The sequence below is a fragment of the Syngnathus acus genome, chromosome 10 (assembly GCF_901709675.1).
Source record: "Syngnathus acus chromosome 10, fSynAcu1.2, whole genome shotgun sequence".
Lineage (NCBI taxonomy): Eukaryota > Metazoa > Chordata > Actinopteri > Syngnathiformes > Syngnathidae > Syngnathus > Syngnathus acus.
In genome coordinates this window covers 20,868,719-20,888,694 of record NC_051095.1, presented here as the reverse complement: position 1 = coordinate 20,888,694, position 19,976 = coordinate 20,868,719, and the positions used below count along the sequence as shown (strand labels likewise).

The 19,976-nt window shown below is 39.4% G+C and overlaps 1 protein-coding gene across 2 annotated transcripts in view; it reads left to right on the top strand.

Moving 5' to 3' along the window:
• Positions 1–1,564: 1,564 nt before the first annotated feature.
• il1rapl2 (interleukin 1 receptor accessory protein-like 2) overlaps positions 1,565–19,976 on the top strand; it is a 208,651-nt gene continuing 190,239 nt past the window's right edge. Inside the window, exon 1 of one of the 2 annotated variants that reach the window (XM_037261030.1) lies at positions 1,565–2,578. The gene's annotated coding sequence lies outside the window, so the exon portion shown is untranslated. The remainder of the gene's footprint in view (positions 2,579–19,976) is intronic. The other variant, XM_037261031.1, reaches the window with a different exon arrangement.

The window sequence follows — 19,976 nt, the reverse complement described above, 5'->3', positions numbered from 1 at the left end:
ATTTTCAAAATCATTTTCACTTTTAAGCAAAGCAAGACATCCATGGCCATGAACTGCCTTAGAAAACAGTTTTGCTCATTTTCTAATGTTTTGAATCTGGCAGCACGGTGGAGCGCTGGTTAGCACGTCCGCCTCACAGTTCAGAGGGTGCGGGTGTGATTCCACCTCCAGCCCTCCCTGTGTTAAGTTTGCATGTTCTCCCTGTGCCTGCGTGGGTTTTCATCCGTCCTCCAGTTTCCTCTCACGTCCCAAAAACAAGGATGGTAGGCTAATTGAGAACTCCAAATTGCCCGTAGGTGTGAGTGAGAGTGAGGATGGTTGTTTGTCTGCCATGGAATTAGCTGGCCAGGGTGTCCCCTGCCTACTGCCCGATGACTGCTGGGATAGGCTCCGGCGCGCCCGTGACCCTCGTGTGGACAAGTGGTACAGAAAATGGATGGATGGATGGATGGATGGATGGATGGATGGATGGATGGATGGATGGATGGATGGATGTTTTGAATCCAACACTATGCATGCTCATTGAGTCATACTCAAACTGAAACCTGAAATGAATTTGTCAAATCATCTTCAACAATTCTCCAACCAGGGGACCACAGGTGCAGTGACAAATCATCATGGATCTGATTGTGCTAAATTTGTGATGAAATTATAATTAATTACGATTATGTATTTTCTCATCGGTCTATAATGCCAGAGACATCACTTGGCAGGCAGACTAATTAAATGCTCTTGATGGGAGACGGAACAAACCTGTTGCCATTTGTACAAAAGAAAAAGTACTGTTTTCCACGTTCTGTTCAATTAAACAGGACCAGATTTCCGAATAAGTACATTTGTGAGCGAGATCATTTCAGTATTCATTCTTTTTGTGACGTTATTTATTCGTGTGATTTTTCTATAGTGTATGTATAATGGCTCGATATTTTATTATGCATTCTAACCTAAAGCTTCTCAAAAAGCATTATTTTGTTTTAATGGCATAAATATGATTGAAGATCTGAGGGGACATATTGGCAAAGTATTTATCATATCTCTTGGGAGCAATTGCCTTGATTGCCTACCCTGTTGAGACGTCTATCGTCTTGAGCAGTGCAGACTTTCTTCAACTCTCACGGCAGGACTCTTTGTAACCGAAAGGGGGCAGCACAGCGGCACTTTTCAAGCTTAAAAACCCACGTATGGCTCTCAAACTCTCTTTCATATCCCCTCATTTGCTCTGTGGCTCCTGGCGACAGAATTCTGATCATTTATCATATTAAATGATCAAGAACGAGAAAAAAAAGTTTACTCTTCACTTTCTGAAAGGATTCGACTGTGCAAGATTGTGGTGCTGAAAAGACAGCGCTCTTCACGCGGGGGTGGGGATGCCTCGCGTCTTCGAACACAACGATCACAAAATTTGGATGTAGAGAGCTTAAAATAAAAAATATAAATACAAACTATCGTTCGGTTATTTAACTCAGTTTGGATCAGAACCCCCACTAGACCTGAGAGCGAGGGGAGGTGGAGGAGGAGGAAGAGTATGAGAAGGAGGGGGAGAAGGAGGAGGCGCATTCCTCCACAGGGGAAAAGTGGAGTTGATCTGTGACATAAGCGTAGTGGCCCCTTTCTCACATCTTCCTCGTCCTCTCATCATCCCGTAAGGTCCGATATGGCGGAAAGAGAAGACATCAACACTCTTTTCTCTTCCTCCCTCCTGCTCCCATCTTTAGAAGAAGAAAGCTAAAGAAGTGACTCGAGGCTTCTAACAGCTTTTTTCCTTGCAGGAGATTATTCGAAAGACAGCTTCAAGCACAGAATGGAGTGAAGAGGAGAAGACTTTTACTTAATTTTACAAGCATCTCTACGTGGATTTAGGAAGAAAAATATATTTTGAAAACGCTGACAGCACGTCTAAAGCAATAGAACTTGGGGGTTGTCATGGTTCGACGTATTTTTGGAGTGTTTGGAGCGATATCAGCGCGCACTTTTGCGTGAAACAAGTCCCCCCCCCGGAACTGCATTTTGATATTTTGGAATATAACGGAGGGAAGTGACTACGACTCTTAGAACACGTTGCTCGTGTATTGACTGCCAGTTAATTAGCCTATCAATAGATTTCAGCTGCTCAAGCGAGGAAGTAATGAGAACGATTACGCATTTAGAATGACGAGCACAAAGTTTTTTTCTCCCAAAATTAATATCAGCGCTCTGTCCGATCATCCATCAGTATTTTTCTCATGTAAAATCCTCCGTGCATTTGGGCTGCGTAAAAGTGGACCGACTGCTCCAGCGTAATGCGCGGGCAACGAAGGACCGACCAGTGTCACTATCATATTCAAGAGAAGAGTGGAAAAAAGGGAGAGGCTTTACAAAGAGATTTTTGGAACCCAGAAAGTTCTGTCAGAGGTTCCTAGTGCCTCTTTGGGAGAAGGGGGCGAGAGGACGCGACCTTCTGGAGGGGGAACATTTGGCTGCAGCGGTGAAAAGAGAGGAGGGAGGTTGGATTATTAGAAAATATATATAAGACACTGCCCAGGTCAAGATTTTAATTGTCATCCGTTTGGGGACTCTGCTTGCAGCTCTCACATAGCAGGTAAGCGGTTTCCATTTTACGCGTGGCTCACATGTGGGCACCGCACTTGGCAAGTTGTGTGTGTGTGCGCCCGCTTGTGTGTTGAAGGCTGAGCGTGTATGTCCGTCCGTGCGTGTGCGGTCGCGTTCAAGTGATAACTACCAACAACGTGAGCATACGTGACAGACACATGAACGTGCGTCCGTGTACGCGCTTGTTTGTGCATTGAGCAGAAATCAACAAAACTGGGATTGCACAGCGCAGACTGGTATATTAAAAAAGACGCACTTGTCACTTCCTCATGACCATTTTGTACCCACGCTTTCCTTAGTGCCCGGCCCTCGCTGAAAGGTTCAAATAGATTGCTCAGATTGTTCCAATTTAATTAACATAGTCAAATATTATGCATATATAGGTGCAAGATCTAGGCGTTGATGTGTGAGGGGGAATCTTTCTGGGTGTCCTATGCATGTTGTGGGCCCCTGTGAAGTCCAACGTTGCCTTTCGTGCCCATCAATAGTGGGTGCCCAGATGCCCCTGAACAAGATGCATTTTGTGTGTTTACCAGCAGGATACTGCACTGCATCACACAGTGAGAGCTGTTCCTAATATTCAGCCCCTTATGGAGCTTACTTTACATGCCAACGCATTCCTCAGTATGATGCTGTGCACTGATGTATAGAGAAGTTTTTGCCCCCATGCCAAACGAAAAGACCATTGTTTTATTGTACATCTCTAGACATCTACAAACATGCCTCACGTTGCTGAAAAACAACTAAAAAAATTGTTTATGCTGTTTTCTATTCAGTCAACTAGCAGTGAGGACAAAGCAACTTTTTGGGGATTGACTGTATAATTTTGCCATTTGTTCAAGTCATCCAAATACAGGCGCTGTTTGTCTGAGTGCTTTACAGCCCAGCAGGTGTTTTCTCTTCCTCCTTCCCACTCTCTCCATGTCCTCTTCTCTGTATGAGCATTAGAGGGAGTTTCTGTTCAGAGAACAGAAAGAGTGTGTTAGTCATGCAATAGTGTGTAGACATGTTGAGTGTATGTAAGAGCAGAGAAGACAGATGTGTGTTACACAGCCATCTGACTCTGCCATAGCTACTCATACAAGGGGAGAATTCGTAGGGTTTAACAATACTGGTTGTTTAGCAGCAAGGTGCAGTCAGAATGCAAGCATGCTTGGAAGCCTTGCATGCTGCATGCAAGGGAGGTTACAAGGTGTGTGCGTGTGTGTGCGTGTGTGTGCGTGCGCATGTGTGCATGCGTGGTTTAAGATAGTGTCATAGATTTGTCCAGTAAATACATAGTAGTAATTTTGTCCGTCCGTTCATCCATCCATCAACTTGAATTATTGCTGATGTGAACTGAGCTAATGTTGTGCTGAATTGGTGCTAGTTGTAAACGTTTGAAGCCACCTGTGAGCATTTATGTCTAAAAAATTGAAATCAGCTCAAGGATTTAGAACATAACGATAGACGGTCATCTCAGAATTGTACTAGTTAAAAAATATGGAGGTGGAATCGAGTGAAGAGGATGTTATAGACGAAAGAAGTCCTGATTGTGGAAATACACATTGAATAAAAATTAAAAAAAGAAACAATGTGGTAGACAAAGAACAGAGAGTGAAGTAAGTTTGAACGGAAGATAGTTCCACAACAGAAAGGATGAGATTAAATGAAGATACAGAAGATACATTTGAAAACTGTCTGGCGGAGTGTCATGATGACCTCGACAAGACTGAGGAGGGCAATGAACAGCTAAACGGTGGCCTTGAAGGGTCAGCAAGGCTAAATACTGGATAGACGATAGATCTACACAGTACTACAGGTCACAAATCGTTATCTTGACCCCAGCATTATACGGTGGAAGAAACTCAAGGCAACCGTTAAAGCTTGCATATGTGAACTTAGCATGTTCCCAGCTAAATCTAAATTTCACCCATTTTTTACTTAATGTCAGCTAATTTTCCCGCAGTGTCTTCTCCAACTTACTGTGATTGTCAAATTGACTAGCTATCTTTCAAATGTGTCTTCCTTTAAGTATATTAAGTATAAATAAATAAATAAACAATAGGGAAGTTAAGCAATAACACAACTGCCCTTCTTGAAATAACAGTTCACTATTTGCAGCCTCACTGATTCAATTTATCAGATATAGCTTGCAGATTATTCACATGATTTTGCAGTTAAATTAAGGAACCTAATATGTAATATACATTACTCGCTGCAAAATACAACTGACTTCAGTTCTAAAACTGCATGCCCACAATCACAAACATCATTTTAGTACAGCTGATAGTTTGCTTAAATTATTCAGCATTAAATTAGTTTTAGATAACCAAAAACTCATAGTTATTAAAACCCCAGCACAATGTTTTCATTTCAATGTCACGCCCTTTCTTCGCTGGCTAGTTCATTTCGCTGTCTGTTTGCTCAGGTTCACGCTGCCTCAGAAATACGCTTGATGAGAATATTCATCAGACTCAAATCGCCTAAAATGGTTATTTGTCCTTATTGAATGTACTTTGAAACTCCATGGCACCTTATTGACATATTTAATGTTGTAAATATTTTTTTATTAAGTACTGGTGCTTTTTCTTTTACTATACATGTTTACTCATTTCAATGATGCCAGGTTAGCTGTTTTTGCTTTGTCCTATGTATCTCAACAAATTCAAAATGTATTTTGCTCAAGTCATGATGCACAATGGACAAGAGTGATGATTCACTCGCATCAAAATGTGACATTTTGTGTCATGCTTGAGGAAAGGATCAAAGCTTCTTCGTATTTTGTCACAGTAAGGTTCTTAAAAAATTGTCAATGGTATTTTCACAGAGGCAGCTTGGGATTTGATGGAGGGGATTTCTTTTTTTTTTTATTGAATAGTATTTTAAAACACATTTATTTCCATTTTAGACTCCGTAATTCAAGCTGCCTACACGTTCAGGAATATTTTAAAAAATATTTATTTTCCTGGCTCCGGGATACAAAAAAGCTATATATCCATAAACCAGTATTTGTTGGCCCCAGTGCATTTTGGCCAGTCTGAACAACTGAAAAAGCATCGTAAGCTGACTTGGTCGTGCATTATATGTTCAAGACCCATCTTGGGATCCATCCTTTCACAGATTGAATTCAACACTAAACAGAATTCATAAATGTAACTTTCTGTCAAATATATTGACTATAAAAACTAAGTTTGCCCTCAGTCAGCAGGTACGGGCTTCAGCTCACTCGTCGTTGTGGGAGTGCATCTATTATCGCAACATGAAAAGTAAATGGAACTACACCACTTCTAAATTAGTTTCTGCAACAAATGATAGCAATGTCCTTAGGGAGTGTTCTGGCACCTGTAGGTCAGCTCACAGCAATGTGGAGGACAAGCTGAGTTCAGAATGGAGCCCTGCAGCTGATAAGGACTTGGTGATTCATTATATTCTCTGTCAGAAGGGTGGCTATCTGCTGACACAGGGGTTTGCGTGACGATACAGCACTTGAAGGTTGATGAATGCCGAGCGCTGATTCATTGCTAATGATATTTATATTTAGCTTTCATCTTTGTCAGTGTTAAGTGGATATACTTTGATTGTTTTGTCGGACGACTACCTATAATATATAGTTGCTGGAAAGGCACACAGGGTGGAGGTGTCGTTTAATGCTGTCCAGCAGACATCGCTTTGTGTCACTCATGGCATCCCCAACAGTAGACAGACTCCTTGGCAGCGATGGCCTTCTTGGCGGTCACAGTGTCTGGAGTGCAACTATTATAACTGTCCTTGTGTTAGTCATTCTGGTCACAGGTCTTTTTCTCAATTTACTTGACAAAAGAGGAAACGTGCTTAAATGCGATTGGATCCCTGAGTGAGAGGACATTTTTCATCTGCATCCAGAGTTAGAGACGTCGCAAAAACCTTGGCAATGAAGCAGAACACCAAAGGATTTTATCTTGCTGGCGGCTAGTTCAGCTTCAACTTTTCAACTTCCATTTATAAAGCTTGAAAGGCAATTGTCATAGGAAAGCAACATTGTCTTACGTTGCCGCTATGTGATTTGTTCATCTTACAAATGTGAATCGATACAGTATGTTTATTTTTAAACATGTAAATGATATGTTCTAATAATCCAAGCTCTAACAATGGAGGCTTTTAGGAGCTTTCAAAAGGAAAACAGCCAAGATATTTACTGTGGGGCATTAAATGGTGGTTTTCATTCAGTCATCATAAATATCGATGGTTGAAGGATTTTAATCAGTGCTAATTATTGGTTGATTGCAGCAAATATGCACTGTCACGGCCACTTATCTTTTGTTGTAAATTTAGAACAGAATACGTTATGTAAGGGCTGTCATGATCAAGTATTCTTAGAATCGATTATGCTATACACAATTTGACATTTTATTGTGCATTAAAGTGTATTACAAAACCATTTTTAAAATGATTCACATTTTTGTCGTTGTTTACTATGTGCAGTTTAGCATAAAAAAAACAACTAAGTAATATCACACAAGGAGGATTGATGTTGTGTAGGTTAGTACATAGGACCCCAATGCAGACACCTGAAGTCTGGAGTTATTTAAAAAAATAAAATAAAATGGTTGATTTTACATTTGGGGCTTGGCAGGCTGTGCAGACAGGGGGCTGGCTGGCACCCTGATTGGAGCAGTTACGTGAGGCAATGCGGGGCCTGAGCAGCAGGTGAGACAAAAAAGTTCAGAGACGAAGATCAGAATTCAAACAAAGCGCCAACAAAAGTGGCCTTCCAAACAGGAGTGTTCACCAAGAGAGATGGCACAGGTGTAGAGTAGCGGCTTGAGGAGAACCAAATTGTTGATTACTCCATTATTGAAATAGTTGTCGATTAATTTGATAACGGATTCATTGTCAAATTGATTTAATTTTGACACTTCTACACTACACAGTACAGTGTACAGTACAAAATTGAAATACACTGTACCTGATAAGAATTACAAAGAGCTGTCCTCTACTTCCTTTATGTGCCCCCTCCCCTTTCATCACTGTGACTCTCCAGTACACCCCTCAGCAAATCTACCAGTGTCTGTAGCCTCTTGTTAGTTGACGTAACATTCCCTGACAGGCTAGTCCCTATGGATTGTGATCAAATGGAGTAATAGTGTACACAGCAGCAACAGCAATCCCAGCTTGCTACAACAGCAGCCGTAATATGGCAAAGATCAGCGTCTTGCCAAAATGATTTGACATGTTTCTGTGCTGATTCTACTTCATTACACGGAAAAAGCACTGAAGTGGGTAGCCTTAAAGCAGTGGAACAGTTGAGGTTTGTGCAAGAATATATTCAAACAAAGCATCAATTTAGAATACAAACTCGTACGTTACAGCTTCATGGTATATCTTGAGCTTTTTGGTTTGTCGTTACATCCTTCATTACCTGCTGAAAATATGATTGATTGCATTATTGCTTCGTCGAACATAACGATCAGCATAAAAAACAGTATAAAATAATCGTACAATCGAGTGAAAAAAGTCTATATAGTTTACTCCACAATTAATAATTGAGAATTCACTGACTGAGAACGCCGTTATGACCACAACATACAGACACAGCATACAAATGCTGTATCCAAAATTTTGCCCATACAAAGATACCCATGTTCAGTTTTTATTGACACCATCAGATAGATATTCATTCGACAATTTGTTCATCATTGTTGTTGAAACGTTTTGGTTTGCGTCACAATGAGAGATGTTCCCAATTTTTTGTTCATTGGGGTACCTGTTTAAGTCACCACATTCATACAGTCAGGCTTTGCAACATTGTGCTTCGACATTTAGCAATTATTTTTGTGTCTGTCAAATTCATTATGGGCTAATCAAAATGACAAATAAAAGTGAGCTGATTAGATAAACAACAAATGTCAGTCAGTCAGGAAAAGTAGGAAAACAATGTCACCAAAATGAAAATAGTTCCTGTTATTTTAAATGAATGGACTTCTGATCAAAATTCAATGATTAAATTTCTATTTGACATCCAAACCACGACTGTGGCTGCTGGCTCAAGCTGCTCAAGCTGCTGGCAAGGGCACAAACTGAATTACTTTTTGACCAATTAGATCTTCTTGAAAATTGACAAAATGGGCTTGTGACAAATTTATACCCAGCTGTTTTTTCTTCTTAGAATGAACTTGAATAATGTCTTTTTTCCAGTTTCACATGTTTTAAATAGCATTACAGCTTCCTTTGGTGTTGCGGTTAGTTTTTCAGTCTAGTAAAATCAAACAAAACTGGCGTCCCCTGCATGAAATGAAACCATTGGTGAATATGTATAGATTACCGTATTTTCTGGACTATAAGCCGCTACTTTTTTGCACAAACTTTGAATCCTGCATCTTATAGTCCAGTGTGTCTGATCTATGGATTTTTCATGACTTTTATTGTATTAAATGATTTGTGTATATTCTCCTATATATGGAAATGAAACATTAAAACACCTGCGCCTTAAAGTCCAGTGCGGCTTATATTTGAACGAAACAGAATTTCCCCCAATTCCAACTTTAGCTCGTGGCTTATATTCGTGTGCGGTTTATAGTCCAGAAATCACAGCAAACACCATTAATATCTGATTAAAGAAGTTACTGCAGAGTCAATATATAAAACCTGATATTAAGCTATGAATTTCAGGAAAGTTGAGATTTTGTTTCATAAATATATATATATATATATATATATAGATAGGTGCAATTTATATATTATCTATACTATGTTAGATTTCAATTTGTAGGACATTGCATGACAGTAAAACAATGAGCAAAGGCAGAAATGATATCACTCTCTCCTTTGGAAAGCAGCAGGCACAGTCAAATCAAGAAAAATGACATTTTCAGATCTAATTTCGAGGGGCACAGGGAATGAAAGGGTGAACTTTAGAATACACCGGTGATCCGAGAATCTTGGTATGATATTGTTCGGGAGGTCCCAAACCAATGGGCTGAATGATCATAATGATGAGATGAGATCTTGCACACACATGCAGGGCATCACTGCAGAGCAAACATCCTAATAAGAATGTGGTGTGCAAGACTAAAAAAAGAATTGACAATTTGTCACACTAAATTATAATGTCAGCAAGAGGTGTTAAGTATAACTTGACACAAATATAGCTAATTTTGAAGGAGTAGGGATTATAGTTATCACAACCGGTTTGTGATGATTTAAAATCAACGGCGGGGGAGTTATAGCCACCAGGCATGACACAGTCATAGAATATTTATGCATACGTCACACTGATGTAAAAGATGAAACTATAAATAATCTTACTGAATGCATAGAATGAAATAATGTGTAGCTTGGATGTTTGATTTGTGAGAATTTACTGAGGACGGCTAACATTCCAATCAAAGTAACATTTGATGCACAGAATATCATCACTGTTGTATCCTCAGTTTATTCAGTGGTCACTGCCAGTGTATAAAACTCATTGCTTCTTTCAAACAGTGATGATGTAGCATCACCAAATAAATTACAACAGGAAAATGGGGAACAAATTAGCAATATACAATTGTGTTCTCCCCTATGATTTTTTTTCTCACTCTGTGTTTTCATACAGACAAGCACCTATTCCATCCTTTTGTGTGTAGGTGTAATGGGGGACTTTAAAAATGATCTGTTAACCTTTTTATCCTCGGTGGAAACTCCTTTTCAGTCGCTTTAGCAAACACAAAAATAGAAACCCTGTTTGGATGCGTTCCTTTTAAAATAGTAAGAAACAATAGAGGACTCTTCTATTCCCTTGCAGCCCACTCTCCAGTTCCTTCCCTTGTTCCTTGATTTTTTTTCCTTCTCCTTCTGCTCTTTTCCCATTTATCTCTGTCAGCCTGTGTTCATAGTAGCCATGGCTTTATTAATGGAGAGAGAGAGAGAAAGAAAGAAAGAGAGAAAGAGATAGAGGGGGGAAAGAGAAGGTACAGAGATGCTGGTTCCAGTGGACCGAGTGCTAAAGAGATTCATGCGGTTTCTGTGTCAGAAGAAAAAATAACAAGTCATTTGTCGCAGTTGTGATATACAGTTGCGGCAAAGAACAAGAAATTTGGAAAACAGGTTGAAGTTTGTGGCTGCTCAGTATTGCTGGACAGCTGGAACATTATCATGCTGAACAGCACCTCCATTTGCGCAAGCTAGTCCACAGTGGCACTGGCTCTGCATCTCAAGCCTATAAGATTGTGCCTTTTCTTGCCAGAAGGTGCACACAGCGCTCAAAGGGGTTTCCATTTCATGTTTTGCCAGAGTAGAATGTCTCGGATCAGCGAGTGACACACAACGTGTGTCTCTGACCATGAAAATGTTATTGTAGGACTTTTTTAAACAACTGAGGGCCAGATTGACATGCCCTCCCATGGATAAACGGTTTGGATGATAGATAGATAGATAGATAGATAGATAGATAGATAGATAGATAGATAGATAGATAGATAGATAGATAGATAGATAGATAGATAGATAGATGGATGGATGTCTTGTACATGTCGGACTCAGAGCGTTCTCTCACAATGATCTGGCAACACAGATGCCAAGAAGCTTCCGCTGAGTAGCGCCATTTTTACACCAGCTTTCTGTAGGTGTTATTTGCGCCGCCTCCAAAACTGTGTGTGGCTGTTAGTGCTGGTGTTAGCGACTTAGATGTTGTTGCTCACTAAGGCTCATTTGCATTGAGGTGGGCAATTTCTCCACCCCATTTAAATACACCCAAATACCATCGGCACACCGAGAGCATTCCACCATCTGCACCTTTCACCTTGAAAAAACAGCTAAAGACATTATCTTGGGATAATAAGCATTTAGTTTAAACACATTTATTGAAATATGGTTTCATAATTCCCCAAAAACCTCTGTGTCCCATGTAGGATTTTCTTAATTCATAGTCACTTAGAATACTCGAGATTATTCTTACCAGAATCCTTTCGAAAAATACCCGTTAAGCAGCTCATATTCCACGTTAATTAAAAATGTTGGCCAAGATGTGAATCTGAAACGCTTGACAAAATGCGTGTGTGCACGGAGAGGCAAAACTGCAGATTCAGGATTCCTGTTTTCTTCCTTTACCAGTATACCCTATTTACTCACTTTCATCAACTCGCCCGGGTTCATTTTGTTTTACTAAAGCTATGGTTGTGCATGTGTGTGTGAAACACATTTAAAAAAAGCAAAAGGCAAGGGAGAATTCAAAGGGAGACTGGAACTTGAACTCAAACTTGCTTATGTAAATCAAATCTAAACAACAGCTACATGGTCCTTACAAGCAAACATGATGAGCTAATCCCACCTCTCTCAATAGATGTATTCCTGGGAATATGACACACATAGAGAAACGAGGCCGCTTGTAATTAAGTTCTACATGTGCAAATCTATTTGTGAAGCATTGCTTATGAGATCCGCTGTATAATCACACAGCCCCAAAAGGGAGACTGCTTACTTAGCATTTAAATAGGTTCCTTCTCCCAACAAATATGTTTGTGTGTGTGCAGCACAAATCTTGCATGGCACTGTTTCCTAATGCATGCTTCTCACTGTGCGGGATATAGGTAAGAATGTTTCTGTACGTGAGCCAGAGGAGTTGTTTACGCAGCAACACATTGCATGCGTGTGTCCGCATTTGTGACTGTGTGTGAGCAATAAATCTTGTCTTCACATTTTTTCTTAGGGCTCCCAGTGGACTATTATAGTGTCAATAGAGCAGGTTTTAAAATGGGTGCAGAGGGAATATTAAGGGAAATGAAATGCGAATTGATATGTGTCCGTGCGTGTTAGTGTGTTACTGATGCATTATCATGAAACCAACACTGAGGTAGTGGTTTCATAATAACGCTTTCAGGGATAAATTCACATTAGTTTAATATCCATGGAGGCCAACTATATCACCACGTCGGTCGTTGTTTATGCGTGTCCATGTGAGATCTCAATGTTCCCGCTGGAAAACAGCCTGCTTCACACAAGGCAAATGAAACGTAATGTCAACTTGTGCCCAGGAGCTTATCTCGTTTACCTGCACTGAGGGTTTTGCCTATATCATCTCAATTGTTCCATTCTGTTCTGTCAATGTTTATTCAACTCAATCTCAGCACGGAAAGAATGAGCCGGATTCTCGCCTGAGAACGGCGGGAGTGGGGCTGGGGATGGCATTGTTAGAAATGTATTTCTTATTGGGGATGACATTGTTTCACTGTCACCACATGTCATTTAAATTTAAGTCCACCACAATACATCTTGAATTAGCAACTCAAATTGCTATTCTTCCACTTTTGTCTGCAGCTGTGCAGGTATCACTTGTACAATCAGAATTGAGGAGTTCAATAAATATATCTGAACATTTGCGCGACCAGGTGACATATTCTTAAGTCTCAGGGGAAATGTAATATGTTCTGGAAGGCTCGTTGCCATTTTTCCAAGGATAACTAATGGAAGGTAACTGTGTTGCCATGCATCTAAACATCTTTAATATCTTATCCTTGGAAATCTATCATTAAATTTTAAAAAGAAATTAAAAATAAAATAAAAAAGTGTGTAAAACGAACAAAAGACTCTGAACCTTTGACACCGTGTGTATGTCATATTGGACTGGCTGATCCTCTCTGCAGTCCAGGTCTTAGCCTACTATCAATACGGCCCCTATCCCACTGAGGGGTGATTAATTGCGGCTGTTGGCAAAGGTAGAGAAATGCACGTTCACGTCGGAATTTGTCAGGTTTCCTTCAAGGTCGCAAAGGTTTGGCAACAGTTTTCGTGTTTTGTCTTGTAAGGAAAATTTTAAAATGTCCAAAATTCCCTGGCGACAGGAAAAGTACAGGTGACTGTCTGGAAACTGTATGTTGAACTTTTGCGACCTTGAACAAATCCCGACATGAATAAAAAATGTGCTGCTTTTGGAAACACACAATTGTTTGCTGCTCAGGGGCTTTAATGTGAGCTTTGTTCCTGAGAGACCTCACGCAAGCAGAGGGAACAGCTCCAAACCCACCATGAACCTCCCACGCAGCTGAAACAATCAAATTTGAACCTCTATGGTCAACACACTTTGGAGGTACACTACCGTTCAAAAGTTTGGGGTCACTTAGAAATGTCCTCACTTTTAAAATAAAACGCTATTGTTTTCAACAAGGATAAACTAATCAGGAATACACTCTAAACATTGCTAATGTTGTAAATGAGTATTCTAGCTGCAAATGTCTGGTTTTTAATTCAATATCTACATTGGTGTATAAAGGCCCATTCCCAGCAACCATCCTTTCAGTGTTCCAATAGACTTAGACTCAACTTTAATCATCCCTTGGGATTGCTCTGTCAGGAAATTTTGTTTGCTAATTGTGTAAGAAGGCTAATGGATCATTAGAATACCCTGGTAAACCCTTGAAAACCCTTGTGTAATTATCTTGGTTTTCATGGTTGACCCCAAACCTTTGAACGTTAGTGTGTTTCCAAAGCCTGTGGAAATCCTTAGACTGGTTACCTGCTAAAATAATTGACAAGTCTAATTTGGACGGCTTGGTGATGAAGTGCTGCATTCAGAATCAGCTTTATTGGCCAAGTTTGTACATGCCAAAGAAAGAAAGAAAGAAAGAAAAAAAGTGGAAAAAAAAATATTAACACCTGTAATGCAATTAATGGATTGCCAAAAAGATGCTGGTCAATGCCAAATGGACCAACTAAATTTTGTGGGTGTTTTCTTTAGTGTTATTGTGTCTTTGTGCCATTCAGCAGACTGTGTGGTTATTTGTTATGCATTTTTATGTTTAATGGATGAGCACATATGGTGTTTCCATATGGGATTGTCATGACTGGAATGTCTCAATCCTCTGATTTGAAGATTGTTTCTTCGAGTCGCTGCAATATTCCCACACTGTTTTGTTGTGTTGACTTTTTTTCTTCATAACCTCTTGTGAGGCTTCAGCTCAGTGAGCATATGGATTAACTTTGCCAGAGTGTTTTGCTTAGTCATTGGCTTTTTGTTTGCGTGTGTGCATGCATGTGTGTTTGTGATTCCAGCATAATTCAAAAACCATAAAATTACATTTTGTTTTAATGTTATAACTATAGCCCAGTCAGTCCTCTGAGCACAACAGATGTAGTTTTGAATACACCTTTATTTAACCAAGTGCAATAAATCAAAATGTAACTTTCAAAAAAGATTAAACTCTGATAGCAAAAAAATATAGGAATCTTCCACACATATTGTTACAAGTCTGCTCTCTGTAACTCAGGCTCCCTAAGACACTTACGAGTGTGCTTACATGAGCACAATATTGTATACAGACATTATGGTCTGAAAGGCTACGTGCTGAATGTGATGTTATTAGAAGTGGCGTAATGGTGTCTGCTCAGCCCCACACACACACACTAAGACATTCACATTAAGACAGTCTCAAATCACAGACGTTACACGAACACATGCCCACAGAATAAACTCATAAATTCGCAAACGTGCAAAATTTGAGGCTGATGAACAATGCACCGAGTCAGTTTTTGTCTTTCACTCTGTTGATGTAAACTTTCAAATATACTGTCATCATGTTCTTTCAGGTTTGTCTTATCCATCTATTTCACAATGCTCAGCTGACGAATCAATGACAGTTTAAGAGGAAATCCATTCTTTCCCCAGATCACTTGGCCTATTTTAGAAAGACTCCATGGGATTGTATTGCAATGCTATAATTTGCTGAATAGAGCAGTGGAAGATCATGGCGAGGGAGAACTAAAGCCACCTGGACCATTTACTGTAAAAGGCAAAAGTGAAGAAAAAAAAAATCAATTTTCTCTACATCTTATTGTCATATTCATTTGGTCACATGCCCCTGGGGCTTGCATAAGAACAATGCAAAGTATGCAATTTAACAATCTACGACTCGAGCGCGAGGACGTACGTAAATTCACCCGAAGCTCTGCCCGTGTGTACTCACACAATATTGTGGTAGAAAAGTTAAACTACAGAGAGAACGGCTATACATGCATAATCAATGAGATGAAATTGAGGGTTTGTCAAAGACAGTTGGAGCAGTAAAATAATTGCACCCACATTTGATTGAAAGCCCATCATGCAACAAATTCAGCTATGTGACGAGGGAATGATTTCAATCAATCACTGCACAAACAATGTGCAATCTTTGTGGGCTGGAGGATTTAATGTACGATTCATTCAAAGTGCAGACTAACTCTGCAGCTGGGCGTTTCCAATTTGAACCTGATGAGGCCTGGCTGCGCTAAAATGTGGTGATGTCACGTATCCCCAACTTGCAATATGAGTATCCATGTGACTTGCTTGTCCTATTCTGTTTTGTTTCCGGTTCTCAGATCTCAAAATCAGTCATGAAGATTCTCTTTACCCCCTTGGCCATGATTTCAAATCTCTTAAAGGGGATTTCTGCCACTGTATACGGTCAATTGAGGGCATTTCTCAATGCAAATGGGCTTGTGCACAAGCGAGGTCGTTTAGAAGAGCTGGGATTTATCAAGGCAAGAGGAGGCAGCTTTATTTATATAGCATATTTCATACATCAGGTTACTCAATGTGCGTCATATAAGCAGACACAACACCCACAAGCATTTATAAAGGAGCAAAGCTGAGAATAGCTTAAAAAATATTATTAGAATATACGTTGTCATTACTTTACCAGAATATTTTAAAATACGTCTACAAATAAAGAAATACTAAAAACATTATTACCAGTGTTTGAATTACAGGTGTTCACATGTAAGAATAATTAGGTAAATTTGGTCATTAAAAGGTTGAAAGCAGATCAGATGTGTATGGGGGACACAACAGCACGAGGTCACTTCATAGGTTATTCTCTAATGCAGGAAAATAAGTAGTACGCTAGTTTAGTTGTGGATGTTTATTTCAAAAGAGAACAGCCTTTATTTTCTACCTTTCTTGCAGTGTTACTATAAATATATGTCTGTGGCCTTTCAGTCTCTCCCTTACTCTCCTACTTTTGTTTGTGTGTGCAAGTTTGTGTGAGTCTATATTTGAGTGTGAAATGTCGAAATGTCATTTTCAGAGGTGTTTCTAAGCACAGCGGGTTTGGGTTTACAGAAATAGTAGGGTGGACAGAGCACCGTGTGTGTGTGTGTGTGTGTGTGTGTGTGTGTGTGTGTGTGTGTGTGTGTGTGAGCGAGGGGGGGGGGGGGTGTTTGTGGGAATGTATGTTTAATGCCAGACAAAATTAAGCAGTAACTACTCTAATCACTTTGACAGTAAAATATTTGTATGACTTCTGTCATATTCTTGACATGCTGCCCTTTCTCTCTCCCTCCATCTCTCTAAAATTGGTGTCATTATCATAAAAATCCATTCATTTTTTTTCAACTTTGTTTCCCTGAATTTTGTTTCCTCCATCCCCTCTCACATCTTATCAGACTGTCCACCTCTTATTATAAAAATCCATTCATGTTTTTTCAACTTTGTTTCCCCGCATTTTATTTCCTCCATCCCCTCACATCTATGGAAGAGGATTAAAAAAAAGGGCGTGACAGGATTCTGAGCACATTTTACCAGACTGTCCACCTCTCTTTAAATCATCACGGGTTCCTCTATCATTTTCATAATTTATTGATAAATGGATGAAAACAGGAAAATGTCAGGACTATTCCTTCTTTTATTATGAGGAAAAAAAACAAAAAGACGTACTGCGTGTGTCAATGTGGAAAGAAAAAGAGAACACCCCCATTCTTGCTGACCTACTAAATGGAGATTATTGTAAAACCAATTGTTTACAGTGTGTAGGTTCATAATGCTGACTTTCTATCACTGAGCTGAGCTTTTCCCCAGTTTGAAGTGATGTCCTTGTCGAGTATTTCTTTTACCTTATTTGTTAGAAAGAAATTGTTAGGAATTGACCATACTTTTTCACAGTTGATATCACTGACAAAAGAATTCCGATGAGAAATCACTCGGGGAAATGTGGACATTGCTTCCTTATGTCTAGCCTCTATGCATCATTGAAAAGCGTGATTTGTTTCTCAGTTGCCAAAGGTGCTTCACATCCTGTGGTATACATAGATACAGCCTTTGTCATCATATTTGGCCTGATAGAAACTGTGATGGCTATAAAAATTTGAGGTTGTGAAATTGTAATTTTGGACACAAATCGCATCATTACAATAGTTTAAAAATATCTGTTAATCATAAATTGATACTATACTATAATGTGTGTTCCAAAAACTCATTTATGATTATTTCATCTTCAAATCAACTTCATGTTGTCCACTATTTTTTTTAAACCTACCTTTAAACCATACACTGGTCATCTGAGGTTCCATTTTATTAGCTTTTTCCTGACTCAATGTCATTTGGTGAAGTGGGAAGGGGGATTCAAGTTGACCTGGCAATCTACTGGGTTCCGGCGGGTTATCAGAAATGTAAAAGACTGAACGCCACCAAGCGCATCTCGAGTGTGGGGGTTTAACACCCGAGACTCGTTGTCCACATCCCTTTGTGTTAAAAGTAATCGTCAGTCAATCTGAGGTCCTCATACATCTAAATTACCAGAAAGCAGCGTTCTGTCTCACTCTGTGCAATCTAAATAAATCCAATGAGATGTCTTCAAAGTTAAGTTAAAAGTTAAAGTCCCAGTGATCATCACACACACATCTGGGTGTGGTGAAATTTGTCCTCTGCATTTAACCCATCCCCGTGTGATTTTGATCCATCCCCTGGGCGAGAGGGGAGCAGTGAGCAGCAGCGGAGCCGCACTCGCGAATCATTTGGTGATCTTGAAAGGACACTTGCATACATCTAAACTCCAAACTTGAATTCCTCACCAACACCTCTGATGCACCAATTTGTGGGGAATACAGTGTGAAAGTAGCACTAGTGTCTTTACTGTGTGAGCATGCATCCAAGACTGATTCTATGTCTATGTGCGTGCAAGCATCCTTAGCGCGAGTCCCTTTCATGCACTCCAGGAAACACTTGAGGACATTGGTTGATCAAACAAGATTAGTCCTGACAAATGTGGATTCAGTGTATGAATCATGAAAAAGCATGTGTTTCACAGCTGTGTTTGTGTATTTAGTGTGTGAGGTTAGGATGTCATATGTTCTTGCTATCTTCAGGCACATTGGAGCTGTTAACTCTGCAGTTTGACTCTGTGCGTGTGTGTGTGTGTGTGTTTCGAGTCCCAGAGTTAATTTATGTCTGTCATGCAAAACTGAATGACCTGAAGGACTTGGGCTGTGCTAGTCATTAATTGCTTCATCAGAGTGTAACGTGTGAATACAATTTCATGTTGTTTTTATCCTTGTACATGTCAACAACTTGCTGCACTGCATTGTATAACTATGAAAGAAAATTATATATGTTTACATATTGATATGCACTGTGGAAATCAGTAATTTAAAAATGTGATAGTTGCTTATGTGGTGTGTATTTTGTGAAGTTTTTGTTTGAACCCTCCCCTTTTCAGGTGAGAGTATGCAAACTGACAGGTGTGTCTTATTTTTACATTTATTCTCCAAATAATAAGTTGCACTGAATGTCTACTTGGAAGTATAACCAGCATTAAGATGACACTTTAATTTTCCTCTTAATTAGCCCCTTGTATGGCTCCAAAAATATTGAAAACTTTGATAGGAAATCACATTAATTGCAACGAAACTGTTCTTGTTGTCTTGGTCAATCAAAATTGTCCTGTTGCAATTAAAATAGTGCTTTGAGACTACAAGGACGAGAATATATATGGGCAAACGGCTAACGATAATGTTCATAGGAAGCTTGAATTTATTAGGGTACAGTCTGGGGAAAAAAAGAAGGAATTAATAGTTAAATATGAGAACGGTGGTCATGTTTGTGATTTCACAGTTTGGTATGGCAAAATCTTTGTGTATTATTGTAAACGATAAATGCAATACATTTTTAGAGATTTCAAACGCCAAATTCTGTTGTGGTGGGTATGTGATGCTATATTTGTGACATCTCACCACTTCTTTCTAACCTGGAGGCCTAATTGTTTTGCTCTTGTCATCATTATCTGTTAACCTGGTGCCTAAATATGTAATCAAAATGAGATGAGCTCAATGCAGGCCACACGTTTTGTAGTATTTATTTATTTATTCAATTCATGCATTTTTGTATTTAAAAAAAAAAATCTGAATTAGATATAGGGATTTCAGAAGTCCTCCAATCACAATTGTACCAAATGTGAAATGCTTGAAGCAACTATGGCTGCTCTGCTTTGGCTTTAAACTTGATGAAAACATATGTTGTGCCAAGCAAATCTCCATGGATCTCCCCATATAACTTCACCATGTTTTTCAGTAGTGTCAGTGGGAATCTGTATGATGACATGACATTACAGTTAAACGGAAGGGACAAATTCCCCATCTTGTACACTGCCAGAAGAGACAGTGGTAAATGTTCAGCATTATTAAATCTGACTGGTGAAGTCTAGTTG